At 37.6% G+C, this 18620-nt stretch overlaps 1 long non-coding RNA gene across 1 annotated transcript; it reads right to left on the bottom strand.

The window, feature by feature from the left end:
* Positions 1 to 18194, bottom strand: LOC131393889 (uncharacterized). The gene is made up of 3 exons (XR_009215992.1): positions 18092 to 18194; positions 16666 to 16790; positions 1 to 704 (listed from the first exon to the last, which is right to left on the bottom strand). It is a non-coding gene; the product is annotated as an uncharacterized LOC131393889 (long non-coding RNA).
* Between the last annotated feature and the right edge of the window lie 426 nt (positions 18195 to 18620).

Genomic DNA, 18620 nt, shown 5'->3' on the forward strand with positions numbered 1-18620 from the left:
TCCGCTGGGGCCCGGGCCGGGCGTGGAGGACGGGGCGGGAGAGGACGCGACGAGCGCGCTTGAGCCACGACGACCGCAGCACATTCACCGAGTAAGAGTTGCGCCACAGTATTTCCGCTTCCGGGTCGGCAGGCAGCTGCGTGGGCGGGGCCGACGTCCGGGCAGTTCCCGGACTTCCTTCCTCCAGCCCCGGGGCGTTTCCGAGGCTTTTTTCCTCCCACGGAACTTGGGTCTACGCTTTGCATCCACGTAGATGTGTGTCCAGTGGAGCCTGGCTGCTTCCGTTCTACTTCACGTTGAATGTTGCAAAGACACTTGAAGGTAAAAGCTGAGCGTTTTGAGGACACACAATGAATGCTGAGATGTTTCCTTCTCAACCACTTGAAAATGGTGTATGTCAAAATACCTTTCCTGTGAACATTTTGTGAGTGTCCATCCGGGGACCTGGGTTGTGGCAGCCCGGACCTTGGTGCGGGTCGATGTGGGCCGCGGTTGGATCTGGAACTTCTGAGGCTCCAGCAATTAAAACGGGTGCTTTACGATGAAAGCTAGAATGTGAACCGCCAAACTGCCTGTGCAATTTCACACCAGGGCCGAAGAATGTCATTTCCATTTCTACTCCACGTTCACGTAGGAGGCGGTGACAAGCCCTGGGCTCAGTTCCCGGTACTTCACGTGTCCAGAACCTGGACTATGATGAAGGGCTGAGGAGTTGCATTAAAAAGGATGAAATTATATACATATTTATTCCTTTCTCCTTTGCATTTAATTTGTTCTATTTCAAACTTCTTGAGATGATTTATAAATTCAGATACCTTTGAGATAGAAAAGAATGGTATTCCATAATTGTCATTTTCTGAATAAATTTTAATTTCACTTTTTTCATTATTTTTGTTCCCGTTGTGTAGGGCATGGGCCCTTGGTTGCTCAGGAAGAGCCCACAAGCCCATTGCAACTAGGTGTCCTTCTGGCTCCCTTCTAGGCAGGATGCCCAGCTGCTGGGATTTGTAGCAATCCAGGGCCTGGCCAGCCTGATCTTACGTTATCTCACCGAGGAACATCACGTCTTAAAGGGACACAGAGCCCACAGTGCGCTCCTGTTCCTGGGAATGCGGGTGGTACCAGGGCCAGCCCCTCTTGACAAGCATATAGCCTTTGTATCCCCTGCCTATATAAGCAACCCTGTCCCTGCCCACGGTAGCAGGTGCACATTGCTGTCCAGCTGGACGCCACTGGACATCCCTGTAAGTAACTCCCAATAAACCCATATGTCTTGTTCGCTGTGTCCGGGTCTTTTCTTAGGTCTCGCTGAAACCTATCCTGCATTTCTCACCCAACTTTGCGTGTGGCCAGACACACTGCAATCTGAAAGAGCATTTTTAATTTGAAAAATATAAGATCGTTTAATCTATGTTTTTGTTTTCTGTTTCTGAATATTTTGAGTCTAGTATGGATAATGAAACTTTTAAAATGTGTATTTTTCGGGAAATACATCTTTTTTTGTGTGTGTGAGGAAGATGAGCCCTGAGCTAACATCTGTTGCCAATCTTTCTCTTTTTGCTGAAGAAGATTGGCCCTGGGCTAAAATCCTGTGCCCATCTTCCTCTACTTTATATGTGGGACAGCTGCCACAGCATGGCTTGATAAGCAGTGCATATCTCTGCGCCTGGGATCCAAACTTGCAAACCTTGGGCCACCACCTAAGCACAGCATGGAACTTAACCACTCATTTTTATTTTTTTTATTTTTTTTTAAGAATTTATTTATTTTTTATTTTATTATTTTGTGTGTGTGTGAGGAAGATCAGCCCTGAGCTAACATCCATGCTAATCCTCCTCTTTTTGCTGAGGAAGACCGGCTCTGAGCTAACATCTATTGCCATTCCTCCTTTTTTTTTCCCCAAGGCCCCAGTAGATAGTTGTATGTCATAGTTGCACATCCTTCTAGTTGCTGTATGTGGAATGCGGCCTCAGCATGGCTGGAGAAGCGGTGCGTTGGTGCACACCCGGGATTCGAACCCAGGCCACCAGTAGCGGAGCGCGAGCACTTAACCACTAAGCCATGGAGCCAGCCCCATTAACCACTCATTTTTAAATGAGTATTGCCATGTTTACATTTTCTCATGACCAAATAATGACCTTAATTTTTGTCTTTAATTAGGTTCAGCTTACTAACGTGATTGGCAGGACCTCACTCTGAATGGAGCGGTTAAAAAAAATAAATGAACCAAGGCCATTTTCATGTGTTTTGTAAGATCGCTAAATAAAATTCATGAATCAGTTTTAGGATATGAAAACACAATGGTGACTCTGTTTTTAAGAACTATTGCGTGCTCTCTAAAATCATTTAAGATGAGATATCTACAGGACTACAATCCCCAGAGTGTCTATGAGCCACGACATATGTAAGGGCCTCTTATCTGTCAGGAAGAGGTCTTTGTGACACCCGAGACCATGGGATGTCATTGGTGTCCACTCGGCCAGATCAGGCCTGCGCCTAGATCATCTGTGATGGGGACCTGGTCAGTTTAATGACTGGGCCCTCTGAATAAATCCTGACTTTCTACTCAATTTTAACATTATAGAAAAAAATGTATGTGTAGTAGAGGCCCTGTCTAGAGGCCACCATTCCAGGTTATCTACCTCTAGCCTTACTATGCCTGTGACCTCTTCTACAACCCTTGAAAGTTTCAGGTCACTGATAAAATACATAACGTCTTGTCTAGTAGAGATTCAGTTGTCTCTCCTCTCACACTAATATAACCAGTGTTCCTTCCATTTACATATTCATTTCAATATTTTTGGTCAATATTCCTATGTCTACTCTTTATTTTTTGAACTGGCTATAGTATCTGCTGACTTAAGTAAAATATTTTAACGTGTTCATACATGTAAGACTGTCATGATTTCACCCTTTTTTGAAAATTATCTTTTAATTATTGAAAAGTTCAAACCAATAGGCCCACTTGGTCATCTACTAGTGCCAGGTAAATGTTTATGACACAGAAGTGCACAACATGAATGGTTAAAGCCAGGGCATCTTTTCTTGGCTCTCCTAAGTGAATCCAAAGCACCAAAGAACTTTTTAACTCTGCATCATTTCTAAGTTCAATTTTTCTCTTTACTAATTGAGTATTTCTGTACTTTGTGTGTGTGTGTGTGTGTGTGTGTGTGTGTGTGCGCGCGGGCATTTACAGCCAGTAAGTTATTCCTCATTATTGGCAACAGTGGTTTGTAATTTTTTAAAATTTATTTTATTGAGATAAAATTCATATTAGTCACCATTTTTACCATTTTAAAGTGTACAATTCATTGGTTTTTGGTATATTTACAATGTTGTAAATTGTAAATTGAATTTGATTTGATTGCCACTAATCAAATTCCAGACAACTTCATCACCCCAAAAAGAAACTTGACATTCATTAAGCAGTCACTTCCCATTCCTCTACCTCACAGTCCTTGGCAACCACTAATGTACTTTCTGTATCTATGAATTTGTCTGTTCTGGACTTTTAAACAGATGGAATCATACATTATATGACCTTTTTTTCTGGCTTTTTGCACTGAGCATTATATTTTCAGTGTTTATTTTGTAGCACATATGAGTACTTAATATTTTCTATGTCTGAATAATATTCCATTGTATGGATAAACTAAATTTCCTTTAGTCATTCATCCACTGATAGGCATTCGAGTTGTTTACACTTTTGGCTATTAAGAATAATGCTATGAACATTTGTGTACAAGTTTTTGGGTGGACAGAGGTTTCATTTCTCTTGGGTGTATACCTAGGCAGGGAATAATAGGTCACATGGTAACTCTACATTTAACCTTTTGAGGAACTGCCAAAGTGTTTTCCAAAGTTGCTGCAACATTTTATATTCTCACCAGCACAGTATGAGTGTTCCAATTTCTCCAAATCGTCAACAACACGTGTTATTATCTTCTTTTTGAATATAGCTATCCTAGTTGCCATGAAGTGATTGGATTTGCATTTGCCTAATGAGTAAGGATATTGAGTATTTTCATGTGCTCATTGACCATTTGTATCATTTATTCCTATATCTTGATATGTTGTGATCACTAATAATTGAAATGTTCTTTGACAGTGTTTTTCCTAAGATAAGTCACTTATAAAAATTAACAAAGCTATAAAATAATGTACTCAGTGAATATGGTTGTCTTCTTTAGTTTTAAAGTTTGATGATATGTGTTGATTCTCCTATTGGGATGCCCTGCATTCCTGAAATAAACTCTTTTTGATCATTTTTAATATTTCATATACTGATTTTATATCAAATTTCATAGCTTATATTATTTTACTTTCAAGGTTGTGGTATAACGTATAGACGGTCCCTGACTTAACGATGGTTCAACTTAGGATTTTTCAACTTTACGATGCAAAAGTGATATGCATTCAGTAGAAAGCATACTTCAAATTTTGAATTTTGATCTTTCTGGGTTACTGATATACAGTGTGATGCTCTTTCCTGATGCTGGGCAGCAGCACCCAGCCACAGCTCCCAGTCAGCCACGTGATCACGAGGGTAAACGACAGATGCACTTAGCAACCATTCTGTACCCATACAGCTATTTTGTTTTTCATTTTCAGTACAGTATTCAATAAATTACATGAGCTATTCAACACTTTATTATAAAATAGGCTTTGTGTTAAATGACTTTGCCCAACTGTAGGCTAATGTAAGTGTTCTGAGTACGTTTAAGGTAAGCTACATGAAGCTATGATGTTTCACAGGTTAGGTGTATTAAATGCAGCTTTGACTTACAATATTTTCAACTTATGATGGGTTTATCAGGATGTAACCCCATTGTAAGTTGAGAAAGATCTGTATGTAACAGTCACAAAATCTTTCCACAGCTTTCTTTTCCTGCTTTTTAAATAGATTTAAAAGAAAGAGGGATCCCCAAACCTTAAAAGTATGGGGAAATGGTCCTTAAGACAATCAAAACTATTGATTAATGTTTCCAAGTATTTAACTTCTGTTTTTCTGAGTTTTTAACTCTTCCTAATTCTGCCTTGGTATTCTGTGTTGTTTTACAGAAATCATTTTTCCTCTCAGTTTTTAAATTTATTAGAATAAGGTTGTTTGTATTAGTGTGTAGAGATTTAAAAAATATATTATCCATAGTTTTATCTACTATTTATTCTTACTATTAAGTATGTCTTTTAACATTTTTTCTCAACACTGCAGTAGCTCTATTTTATCATTTTATTCAGTTTTTATTATAACCAATGTAATACTCTAAATATTATTACATACATTACACAATGTTACTTACATTCATCCTATGTTTCCTTCTTATAAATTACAGAATTTGACATGTATCAGACGTATTGCCAGGCATCGTCTATTCTAGTATAAGAATTATAGCTATCTCATTTCTTCTACATACCCTTTTTTTTTTTTTTGAGGAAGATCGGCCCTGAGCTAACATCTGCCAATCCTCCTCTTTTTGCTGAGGAAGACTGGCCCTGGGCTAACATCCATGCCCATCTTCCTCCACTTTATATGGGACGCCGCCACAGCAGCATGGCTTGACAAGCGGTGCATCAGTGCGCACCCGGGATCCGAACTGGCGAAGCCCGGGCCACCGCAGCGGAGCGCACACACTTAACCACTTGCACCACCGGGCCAGCCCCTTCTACATAATCTTAAACAAGTGTACAACTTTGATATGAAGAATTTTCATTGTCTTTGAGTGTAATAAACTTTATTCATTAGAAATAAAATTTCTAGTTTTTAATTTAAAATATGTATAAAATTAGTTTTACTCAGTTTTTTAAAGTTTTTAAATATTTTTAAGTCCCTTAATGTACTATTTCACAAATATTATTACTTAATGGATAGCAAAGTTAATCTGATTAAATATTTTATATTTGTTAAAACTTTCCTTTAGATCAAATTATCAAACTATTCCATATATACTGAAAATATGTGATTTAAAACAGGGTGAATCCATGCATCTGTGATCAACTGGTCTTTGATAAGGGTGCAAAGAACATACAATGGGGAAAGGATAGTCTCTTCAATAAATGATGTTGGGAAAACTGAATGTCCCCTTGCAAAGAATGAAACTGGTTCTCACACCATATACAAAAATCAACTCAAAATGGATTAAAGACTTAAATGTAACACCTGAAACCATAAAGCCACTAGAAGAAAACAGGGGAATAGCTCCTTGACATTGGTCTATGCAATGAATTTTTTTGGATATGATACCAAAAGCACAGGCAGCAAAACCAAAAACAGACAAATGGGATTGTATTAAACTAAAAAGCTTCCACACAACAAAGAAAACAATCAGTAGAGTGAAAAGGCAACCTAAGAAATGGGAGAAAATATTTGCAAACCATATATCTCATAAGGGGTTAATATCCAAGATATTTAAAACCTGTGCAACTCTAGCAAAAAAAATAACCCAATTTAGAAAATGGACAAAGGATCTAAATAGACATTTTTCCAAAAAAGACATACAAATGGCCAACAGGTATATGAAAAAAATGTTCAACTTCACTAATTTTCAGGGAAATGCAAATCAAAATAGCAATGAGACATTGTTTCACACCTTTTTGGTTATAATCAGCAGAATGAAAGATAAGTGTTGGAGGGGCTTTGGGGAAAAAAAGAGAACCCTTGTACACTGGTGGTGGGATGTAAATTGGTACACCCATTATGGAAAACAGTATGGAGTTTCCTTAAAAAATTAAAAATAGAACTACTTTATGAATCAGCAATCCCACTTCTGAGTACATAGCCACAGAAAATGAAATCAGTATCTCAATGAGATATCTGCATGCCCATGGTCATTGCAGCATTATTCACAATAGCCAAAATATGGAAACAATCTAAATGTCCATTGATGAATGAATGGATAAAGAAAATGTGAGAGAGATATATATCTACACATACACAATGGAACATTATTCAGCCTTAAAAAAGAAGGAAATCTTGCCATTTGGGACAACATGGATGAACCTGGAGGACATTATGCTAACTGAAATAAGCCAGATGCACAAAGATAAATACTGCACATTCTCACTTACATGTGGAATCTAAAAATGTCAAACTCATAGAAATAGAGAATAGAATGGTGGTTACCAAGGGCTGAGGGGAGGGCCATATAGGGAGATGTTGGTCAAGCAGTACCAAGTTTCAATTATGCAAGATAGATAACTTCTGGAGATCTAATGTACAATGATGTGATTATAGTTAACAACATTGTGTTGATACTAGAAATTCACTAAAAGGGTAGATCTTGTGTTCTTAGCACCAAAGGAAAAAAAAAAGTAACTGTGTGAGGTGATGGGTATGCTAATTAGCTAAATTTTAGTAAATATCTCAGACTATCTTAGTATATGTATATCAAGTTATCAAGTTGTACAGCTTTTATATAATTTTTAATTGTCAACTATAATTCAATAAAGTTGGAAAAAATATAGGATCAATATATACCCATTAGGTCAAGTTTGTTCATTTCATTGTTCAAATTTTTGAATCCTTCATAAATTTTATTTGCTTTATTTAACAATTATCACAAAAGATCTGTTGATATTTTTTCACTATGATCAAGGAATTACCCAGTTTATATTATTTTGTCAAGTTTGCTCCCTGAGATATTTCAAAGAAGCAGTAACCCCCCTATAAAATGGAATCATGAATGTCATCCCTGCATGCCTTATCTTCAGCTCCTCTATGATGAATGATTTCACCATAGATTCATTTCCAAAGTTCAGAATACAGGGTCCACATTAATGCATCTTTCTATCCAACAGGCCAATTACAATCATTGCTCAATACAGAATAATCTACCTTCTAAGGGCTCCAAAAACCAGTTGGTTTAATTTACAACACTCATATTTATAGGTCCAAACTGAATTCAAATTAAAACCTAATTTGCTTCTTATGCTCACTTTGCCCCACTCAGGTCATTCTGTCCATTTCTACAAGAAAATATTAAAATATGCAACTCCCCCAAAGCATTATATATTTCAAGTGATGAACTTTCTTCTTAGCTTTTAAAGTAAAATGGAAAATATGTGTCTGTTACATTATTTCCTTCAAGCTTCATCCCAGGACACCTGCTGCAGAGTCACTATTTTTTACTTATCACTTTTTTGATTGATCATCACTCAGGTTTTTCTATTTCATTAAATATTTCTCACACTTCTTTGCCTGGTTAATTCTTGGGAAATTTAAATTTATTGATATAAAGTTAGATACATAAATTTCCATTTTCTCCAAATTGTCAGAGGCCCTATTTTTATGAATTCTTAAACTAAAAGAGTTTAAACTCTAAATTTCTAAATGTTCTCCATTGCAACATTTAATAAAACAGAAATTAAAATATTTTGAAAAAGATTAATTCTGTAGCTGCCATTCCTACTACATTATAAATCCTATAAAGACTCAGTTGTTCATGATCTCTCTGTTATATGACCATTAAAGAACAAAATTCAACTGAGTAAATTTTAAAGATTTTATTGGTTTTATTCAGCAATTCATGAATCAGGCAGCATCCAACCTAGCAGATAAAAACGAACTCTGAAGAGCTATACAAAGCAAGAGATTTTATAGGCAGAAGGGAGCAATAAGGAAGTTATACTAGGCAAAAAAGCTGATTGGGTTGGTTTTTGCAGTTACTTTCCTTACAGGGGATGCCAGGGGTTTATCAGGCAGATTACCTAACTAATGCTGATCAGGCAGTTTCTGATTGCCTGCTTTAAGATTTTGGCTCTCTGGGAGAGCCAAAAATATAACTAGTTAAGTTTTGGTTTGGTGATATGAGGCTTAGCATAAGCAACTCCATTTTGGGCCTCTTATCTTTAACATGACTGATCATTGTGGTGCTTAAACGACTGCACTGTTAAAAAAAAAAAAAAAAAAAAACAAAATTTAGAGCTGTCTGACCACTTTTGGGAATTATCCCTCCATAATAGGCAGATCCCAGCCTGGACATACTGGGTTTGCAGTTAAAGAAAACAAAGGAGATGATTGTAGAAAAATAAACAGTGCTTACTGCAGAGGTGCTCATCTCCCAGCCACCAACTAGGATTATTAAAAAGAGCCCAATAAAATGACAACATTGAAGAATCAAAATCAAAACAAAGGAAATACTTAGGGATTACTTTAACCAAAGAGATTAAGGACTTGTACAATGAAAACTACAAAACATTGCTGAAAGAAAGACACAAATAAATGGAAGCACATCACATGTTCATGAATTAGAAAGCTTAGTATTATTAAGATGACAGTACTACCCAAAGCAATCTACAGATTCAATACAATCCATATAAAAATCACAATGATTTTCTTTTTGCAAAAACAGAATAATATTTCCTAAAATTCATATAGAATCTCATGGGACCCTGGATAGCCAAAACAATCTTGAAAAAGAAGAACAAAGCTGGAGGACTGACACTTCCTGATTTACTACAAAGCTATAGTAATCAAAACAGTGTGGTACTGGCATAAAGAAAGACATATAGACTAATGGAAGAGAATACAGAGCCCAGATACAAACCCTCAAATATATGGTGAATTGATTTATGAGAAAAGTAACAAAACTATTCAATGGGGAAAGGACAGTCTTTTCGACAATGGTGCTGGGAAAACTGGATATCCATATGCAAAAGAATGAAGTCGGATCTTACCTAACAGCATATACAAAAATTAACTCAAAATGGATCAAAGACTTAAATGTAAGACCTAAAGCTATAAAACTTAGAAAAAAGCTTAGGGCAAAAGCTTCACAATATTGGGTTTGGCAATCATTTCTTGGGTATGACATGAAAGGCACAGGCAACAAAACAAAAAATAGACAAAATGAACTTCATGAACGTTTTTAAAAAGTATACATCAAAAGACACTATCAACTGAGAAAAAGGGAAGCCACAGAATGGGAAAACTATCTGCAAATTATATATTGGATGAGGGATCAATATCCAGAATATATAGAGAACCCCTAAAACTCAACAACAGAAAAACAAACAACCCAATTCAAAAATGGGCAAAGGCTTCAATAGATAGTTCTCCAAAGATATACAAATGAACAATAAGCATATGAAAAGATGCTAAACATCACTAATCATTAGGGAAATGCAAATCAAAATTACAATGAGATATTACCTCACACCCATTAGGATGGCTATCACTGTGAAGAAAAAAAAAGAACAGAAAATAGCAAGTGTTGTGAGGATAGGGAGAAATTGGAACACTTGTGCACTTTTGGTGGGAATGTAAAATGATACAGCCACTGTGGAAAACAGTATGGTGCTGCCTCAAAAAATTAAAAATATATTTACCATATGATCCAGCAATTCACTTTTGGGTACATACCCAAAAGAATTGAAGGCAGGGCCTTGAAGAGAGATTTGTACACCCATGTTCATAGCAGCATTATTCACAGTAACTGAAAAGTGGAAGCAACTCAAGTGTGCATCAACAGATGACTGAAGGAGCAAAATATGGTATATACATACAATGGAATATTACTTAAAAAGGAAATTCTGACACGTTACAACCTGGATGAATCTTGATGACAATATACTAAGTGAAATTAGCCAGTCAGACAAAAAAGCAAATATAGTATGGTTCCACTTATGAAGTACTTAGAGTAGTCAAAATCATAGAAAGTAGAATGGTGTTTGCCAGGGGATGAGGGAATAGGGAGTTATTGTTTAATGGGTATAAAGTTTCAGTTCTAAAAATGAAAAGAGTTATGGAGATGGATGGTAGTGATTGCTGCACAACATTATGAATGTATTTAATACCACTGAACTGTACACTTAAAAATGGATAAGATGGTAAATTTTATATTATGTGTATTTTAAGACAATAAAAAAATGAAAATACATTGAGAAGATGTAGGAGAGAGTGTGAAAAGATGCAAAGGTACTCAACAATGCAAAGATGCCTTGGGTTGCTCTGGACTCAGTGGAGGATCTAGGGGAGAGGTTGGTCCTATGAATGTGTTGTATCCACTGCTTGTGTCTGTAGAGGATGAAAACCACGGAGTCACTGGCCCACGCCATAAGTCCTAAACACAAAACATCATAGGAGGATAACAATCCTGCATATAGTAATCATGTAGTTTTGTTATTAACTCCTCCAGAACAGTATCCCCAATCTTTTTTCTTTGTGATGTTTTTGGTGTTCCACTCGCCAGATACATACATAAGAAAAACGGTATTTACTAGCATGTTGAGGATCCAGCACAGGTTATGGCATGGCCCAATGTGTTGGGGGACTTATAGTTTAAGCTCTGCACACCTGGTGTTGCTGGGGCTGATTTTGACGGACTGGAAGGCACTTAAAGGGCAGATGGTGCCAATGCACACACTCATGGCCACTCTGTGAACATAGAAAAGAAGTTTGTGGAGAAAACAGTTTGTTTATCATTTCAAAGAAACAGCTCTTAGTTTCATTGGTCTTTTCAGGCTCTATTTCATTTATTTCTGCTGTGATACTTGTTACTTCCTTTCTTCTAGTAACTTAGGGCTTTGTTTGTTCTTCTTTTTCTGGTTCCTTAAGATATAAAATTAGATTGTCTATTTGAGAGTTTTATGGTTTCTTGATGTAGGCATTTATTGCTGTGAAGTTCTTAGAACTGCTTTCGCTGCATTCCATGAGTTTTGGTATGCTGTATTTCCATTTTCATTTGTCTCAAGGGTTTTTTTGGGTGAAGAAGATTGGCCCTGAGCTAAGATCTGTTGCCAATCTTCCTCTTTTTGCTTGAGGAAGATTGTCTCCGAGCTAACACTTGTGCCAGTCTTTCTCTGTTTTGTATGTGGGATGCCGCTACAGCATGGCTTGATGAGAGGTGTGTAGGTCCATGCCTGGGATCCAAACCCAAAAGCCCTGGGCTGCCAAAGCAGAGTGTGTGAACTTAACCACTATGCAACTGGGCTGGCCCCTGTCTCAAAGTACTTTTTGATTTCTCTTTGGATTTCTGCTTTGATCCATTAGTTGTTCAGTTCCATTTGTTTAATCTCCACATTTGTGAAATTTCCAGTTCTTATAATTGATTTCTAGTTTCTCATACCATTGTGATCAGAAAAAAAAACTGCTTGATATGACTTCAATCTTCTTTAATTTATTAAGACTTGTTTTGTGGCCTAACATATGATCTCTCCTGGAGAATGTTCCATGTGTGCTTGAGAAGAATGTGTATCCTGTTGCTTTTGGATGGAATGTTCTGTATATATCTGTTAAATCCATCTGGTCTAACATGTTATTTAAGGCTGATGTTTACTGATTGATTTTTTGTCTGGATGATGTATCCATTGATGAAAGTGGAGTATTAAAATCTCCTACTATCATTGTGTTTCTGTCTATTTCTCCCTTTAAGTCTGTTAATATTTGCTTTATTTATTTAGGTGCTCCTATGTTGGGTATATTTTATAGATATTATATCATCTTGTTGAATTGACCCTTTATCATTATATACCTGCTTTGTCTCAATCATGGTATTTTTTTTTCAATTTATTTTTCCCCCCAAAGCCCCAGTAGATAGTTGTATGTCATAGCTGCACATCCTTCTAGTTGCTGTATGTGGGACACAGCCTCAGTATGGCCAGAGAAGCGGTGCGTTGGTGCATGCCCGGGATCTGAACCCGGGCCGCCAGCAGCGGAGCACGTGCACTTAACCACTAAGCCATGGGGCCGGCCCATCAATCGTGGCATTTTAAAAGAAAAATTTATGCACCAGCAGACTTCACTCACAAATTATCTACTTATCAACCTTTAATTCATCTTTGTAATATACATACATGTTAACAGTATACATAGTAATGACACATCATCTTGTGTTCTACATTTTTCAGTTAATATTCGAAGTTACTTTCTGGTTGAACCCAATCATCATAATTATGATTATTGATGCATGAAAAATTTATGCTGACCAACACAATAGATTTTTCAGCAACAACTTTGCTTCATATATATTTCTAAGCACTACTTCATCAAAAAGAAATCATTGCTTGTTACAAAATTCTGCATTCAGAATTTCCAGATGATGCCTCAATCCTACATTTTTATCCTACATTTTTGTAATAATAGGCCATTAGACAGAATTATAAATTAATGTCTAAATTGTGTGGTAAAACATTCTGGATAGGTATTTTTCCCAGCCAGGGATTTCTGATTCAAACTCCAACTTTTTGTTTGATTTTAGCATTCATATATACACAGTGTGAGAAATTGAATGTTGACTAAGGAACTAAAAATCACTGAAGACTTCCCTTCATTCATTACACTTCAAGTATTTTATACATAGTGTGAAACCTCATGTCTACAATAGTTTCTCTATGAGTAAAAGTTTTTTCCATGCATATTACACTGAATAAATTCTCCAGACAATTTTCTGTTATTTCCCTAGAGTAACCCCCTCCTGATAAAGACCTTCCTGTCTAATTTCCCATTTCAGTGAAATTAGATTATTATTCATACTGAGTTTTCTTGTGCACTCCATGACTAGAGATCAGCTAAAGTCTCTTCCACCTTGGGGGCCGGCCCGGTGGCACAAGCAGTTAAGTGCACATGCTCTGCTGCGGTGGCCCGGGGTTCACCGGTTCGGATCCGGGGCATGTACCAACGCACTGCTTGGCAAGCCATGCTGCTGTGGCGGCGTCCCATATAAAGTGGAGGAAGATGGGCATGGATGTTAGCCCAGGGCCAGTCTTCCTCAGCAAAAAAAAAAAAGAGGAGGATTGGCAGATGTTAGCACAGGGCTGATCTCCTCACAAAAATAAATAAATAAATAAATAATCAAAAATAAAGTCTCTTCCACTTTGATTATAAGTACAGAGTTCACCCAAGTGGAGTTCACTCGTGTTGTTAAAAGATAAATTACAAATGAAGGTATTTCCATAATGAATATAGTCATGGAATTTCTCCCCTGAATGAGTTCTCTGATTTGTTTCAGATTAAACCTGTGGCTGACGACTCTTCCATGTTCATTACATTTATAGAGTGAGTTCTCTCATGTCTTGTAAGGCAAGAGCTTTGAACAAAGGCTTTCCCACATAGATGACATTCATATGGCTTCTCTCCAGTGTGAATTTGCTTATGTCTAGCTAAGGATGAAGAATGACTGAAGGCCCTTCCACGTTGATTACAGACATATAGATTCTCTCCTATGTGAGTTATTTTGTGGAAATTAAAGTGAGCTTTCTGGCTGAAGTGTTTTCCACATACATCACATTTATAGGGTTTCTCTCCCATGTGAGTTCTCTGGTATCTGTAAAGTTTCCTTCTACAATTGAAGTATTTCCCACATTCATTACACCTATAGGGTTTCTCTCCCATGTGAATTCTCTGGTGTCTATAAAGGTTCCTTCTACAACTGAAGTGTTTCTCACATCCATTAAATTTATAGGGTTTCTCTCTGGTGTGAATTAAGACATGTTGAGTCAATGTGTAAGTGAGAGTGAAAATATCATCATAGCCAGTATGTTCAAAGAGGTCCTCTCCAGAGTAATATCTCTGGTGTTGGGAGAGAGACAAGAGACTGTTAAAGGACTGCTCACATATATTCACTCGTTCATTTTCTACATATGAATTCTAGGCTGATCATTCAGTGATAATCTCCAATTAAAATCTTCTCCATGTTACTTACGTACACATGGTGTGTTAATCTTCTGTATGCAACAAAGTTTTTTACCTTTTGTAGCATCTTTACTGGAAGGCTGAGTAATTTTGAAGATTTCATTATGTTTCATGCAAATAAACCATGATTATGCAATTATCCTTTTATCAGAAGTTACAGTTTAAATCCAGGTTACTTTCTTCTCCAAATTGAAATTTTCAATCATGTTCTGTGAAATGTACTTATGCCACATTTGAACTATTGTTATGTGATTCTTCCGAATTGATAACTTGTCCCATTCCCAGGTCTTTAATATGGATGATCAAGGTTTACCCCTAAGAAACTTACTTTTGTCTTGCAGTTAGATAGGTCCTTCCTGCAAATATCTTACATGGGTATTATTTCTTGTTTTTTATGGCTGTTTTCCATGCCTGATATAATTGAAGAAAATAAGAAATAAACCTAAGAAATATCTTGAGTGGAATTAGGGGAATTAAATTGTTGAGAAGCACGCAAGGCCCATGTAAGTATGTTTCAAACACTGAGCACTGCATGACGAAATAATGTAAAATTGAAGAATATACCAGCACGTTTTAGAGTAATATCACTTAAAAAAAAACTTCAATGTTTAAGTTAAAGAAAAATAAAATAATGATGGGCTGTTGCAGAGGATATGAGAGTGGAAATAATTAAAAGGAAGAATCCAGAGACCGTGACAAAGACCACAATGCGAAATTTTACCTACAGTAAGGACAGGAGCATTGCTTCTCTGAGGTCAAATATAAGTATAGGAGGATACATGAGAAATTGATAACTGTGACAAATATTGACACAATCTGAAGAATATTGTCTCAATGGCCACTCATACTTTTCTGAATCTATCAATTCACTCAAGGAAATCTGCAGCCGACCTCAGTGAGGTGCTATTCACCCATTGACTAGCCATCTCCTCACACTGAGCACACGTGCCTGGAGCTCATCTGGCCTCAGGCCTCGGGGAAGTACTCTTTCTTCCCTCCACCACTCCTCTCCTAGCTCCAACTGGGAAACCACATCGAATATGAAGAATTGATACCCTATATTTGGGAGAATGGTACATGGATTTACAATTCTGTGCTGAGAACAGTGGATGATATTCAAGTCCAGTACAGGCTACTGAGGAAGAACAATGTGAGCACTGAAGGGTTGCCCAGAGAACAACACCTTAACCATTGAAAACATTCAAGGTTCTCACCCTAACGCTGCACCCAAAGACAGCAAAGACTTCTGGTTGCTGATGCTTCTGCCCAAGTGGAAAGACAGTGCAGAATGCTCAGTGTTTGCATCCAGAAAGGAATTACATGTTTATACAGTGGGTTGACATTATTTTCAAAGGGACACCATAAAGATAAACTCCACCAGAATATTCTGTGGAGTTTTATGTGGAAAGTAATACAAGATGTTATATTTACTACTGTGCTCAAGCCTCATCATGGTGCCCAGAGCAGAAAATATGTTAGATATTTATTTATTCATTCAAAAATAATCATTGAAGGGCTGGCCTGGTGGTGTAGCAGTTAAGTTTGCATGCTCTGCTTCAGTGGCTCAGGGTTTGCCGGTTTGGATCCTGGACACAGACCTACGCACCACTTATCAAGCCATGCTGAGGCAGCATCCCACATAGAAGAACTAGAAGGACCTACAACTAGGATATATAGCTATGTTCTGGGGCTTTGGGGAGGAAAAAAGGAAAAAAAAAAAAAAGAGGAAGTTTGGCAACAGAAGTTAGCTTAGGGCCAACCATCCTAAAAAAAATAATAATAATAATCATTGTATTCCCAGCCTTGTTCTGAGTCTTGGAGACAGCATGGTAGAAAGATATAAAATTGTGGCCAGAAAGAGTATATTCAAATTGTGTAGTACATTTGATGAAAGTAAAGAGAGTAACAGATTTCATTCAGGTAGTTGTAAGTGCTACAAAAGAATATGAGTCAGGGCAGACAGCAGAGTGGCATATGTGGAAGCTGCTCTGGGTACATGTTTTATAAATGAATGAACAAATAAATGTTGACAGACTCACCCACGGAGGCCAGATGACTGAGGTTCTCCAGCATCGCATCTCTGAACAGCTTTCTCTGGGGCGTGTCCAGCAGGCCCCTCTTCTCGCGTCACGTCGACAGCCACATCTTTGAAGGTCACAAGTTCCTGAAATATCATAGATATTCTGGCTCAATCAGGGCCATCCCTAGCAATCTCCAGGGAAGGATGGTCAACACAATAGTGCTGGCAAAGGAGGTGCTGTATGTACAGAAAGCTAAAACTCCATTTGTAGTTCAAATCAAGTGTTACTCTGTGATCTTTCACACATACTCAAGAAGAAATACACACACACAGTGAGCACATAATTACTTCATTATAAAGGAATTTCAAATGTGGGATTAACCGGGCAATTTTCCAATAAACTGGTAATTTTACAGCAAACACAATACAAACAAGTGATGTCTACTAATATTAAAAGGTAGAGAATCATAAAGAAATGCCCAGCATTCTGCAGGAGGAACAGATTTCATGGAGAACTTGGGTCAGCAAGTGGCTCCTTTCATCTCACAAAACTCACTTGTTCTTTACAAGATATGAGGGCGGACAGGTCCCAAAGTACAGTTAAGGGCTCCTGAGATTGTTGTCTGGAGGACGGTCCTAAAGTGATCCCTCCTGTGGTGAGCCCTCCATTCATATCATCAATTATCAATTATCATTGTGTCAGTCTCCTGTACATTAATCTTGTTTTTCTGTTCAAAGGCAATAGAAGCCTCTTGATTAGTTCTGGCCTCTCCTAGTCCTTCAAAACTTGCAACAGGATTCTAAATTTTACTCTAACTTCTACACACATTCTGCTAAAATGCACAGCCAATTAAAAAATTACTCCCTATGCATTGTTTTCAGATTTCCAATTTTAACAAATTTTAATAACAAAAAAGGAAAGTGGGTGATTAGGGATTAAGTGTTGTAAAGGGGATTTTAGTCATCTTTGGAAGTTTCCAAATTATTCAAATATCTCCTATAAAAACTTTAGTAAGTTTAAAATTGAGGAAAAAAATCAGATTTCTCATTGCATTCTCTTACATAAACGTGTCTTGTGTTCTCTTGAAAATTGAACAGCCCTCAGTCCTCTATCTGTCCCCATGTCAACACTGGGTTGACTAAACTCACCTGCTGAAACAACTACCTCCTTAGTGGACTGTAAACTTCTGCTCTTACTCATCTCCACCACCTACCACCACATGGCTAAGCCCGTTGCAATCACTAATATGGTTAATGATTACATTATTTCCCAACTAAGACCATGGGATGGGTGAGAAAAAGCTGCAAAGACATCCTTAATGGAAAATGAGATAAATTAGCATAAATGTTGGAAATGAAATTATTTCTTGATCAGTCCCCAACCAACCAAAAGCACCCCTGAGTCCTGGGAAAACTTAACTAGAGCTCAGATCCTTGAATACTACCTGGATGCTCTTAGAAGATTCAGGCCAAGAGAAGCCTTTCCATCCATTGGCAACAGAGGTGTCATTCAGGAGAAAGAACAAATCTCTGCTCCTCTATGGTTGCATTCTCAAGAATTCAGCCACCACCTCTCTTCCTCTGGATTCGCACTCACAGATAGTGCAAACAGTAAGCAGGAAAAGCTGAGCAAGGGGAAAGAAGCCATGAGACTCCAATCTTATCCACAATTCCCAGACACACTGGTCATGAATCCCTGATACATCACCTGAGTGCAACCCCCCACCTCAGTCTACGAGAACGTGCAGCGTGCTCTGATACAAATGGAGGGGCTCTCACGTCTACTTGGATCAGAAGTGAGAAGACTTTGGCTACTGTTGCTAATAAATAAGAATACTCTTTTCTATTTTCAGACAAGGAAATGAAAAGCATTGAGTTTATAAGTTAATGAGCCCAAGTTTTTCATAGGGTTATTCAATTCCCTCCCTGAATCCCAAACCTAGGAGTCCCTGACTTAGAAAATGTAGAATGCAG

The sequence above is a fragment of the Diceros bicornis genome, chromosome 29 (genome assembly GCF_020826845.1).
Source record: "Diceros bicornis minor isolate mBicDic1 chromosome 29, mDicBic1.mat.cur, whole genome shotgun sequence".
NCBI lineage: Eukaryota > Metazoa > Chordata > Mammalia > Perissodactyla > Rhinocerotidae > Diceros > Diceros bicornis.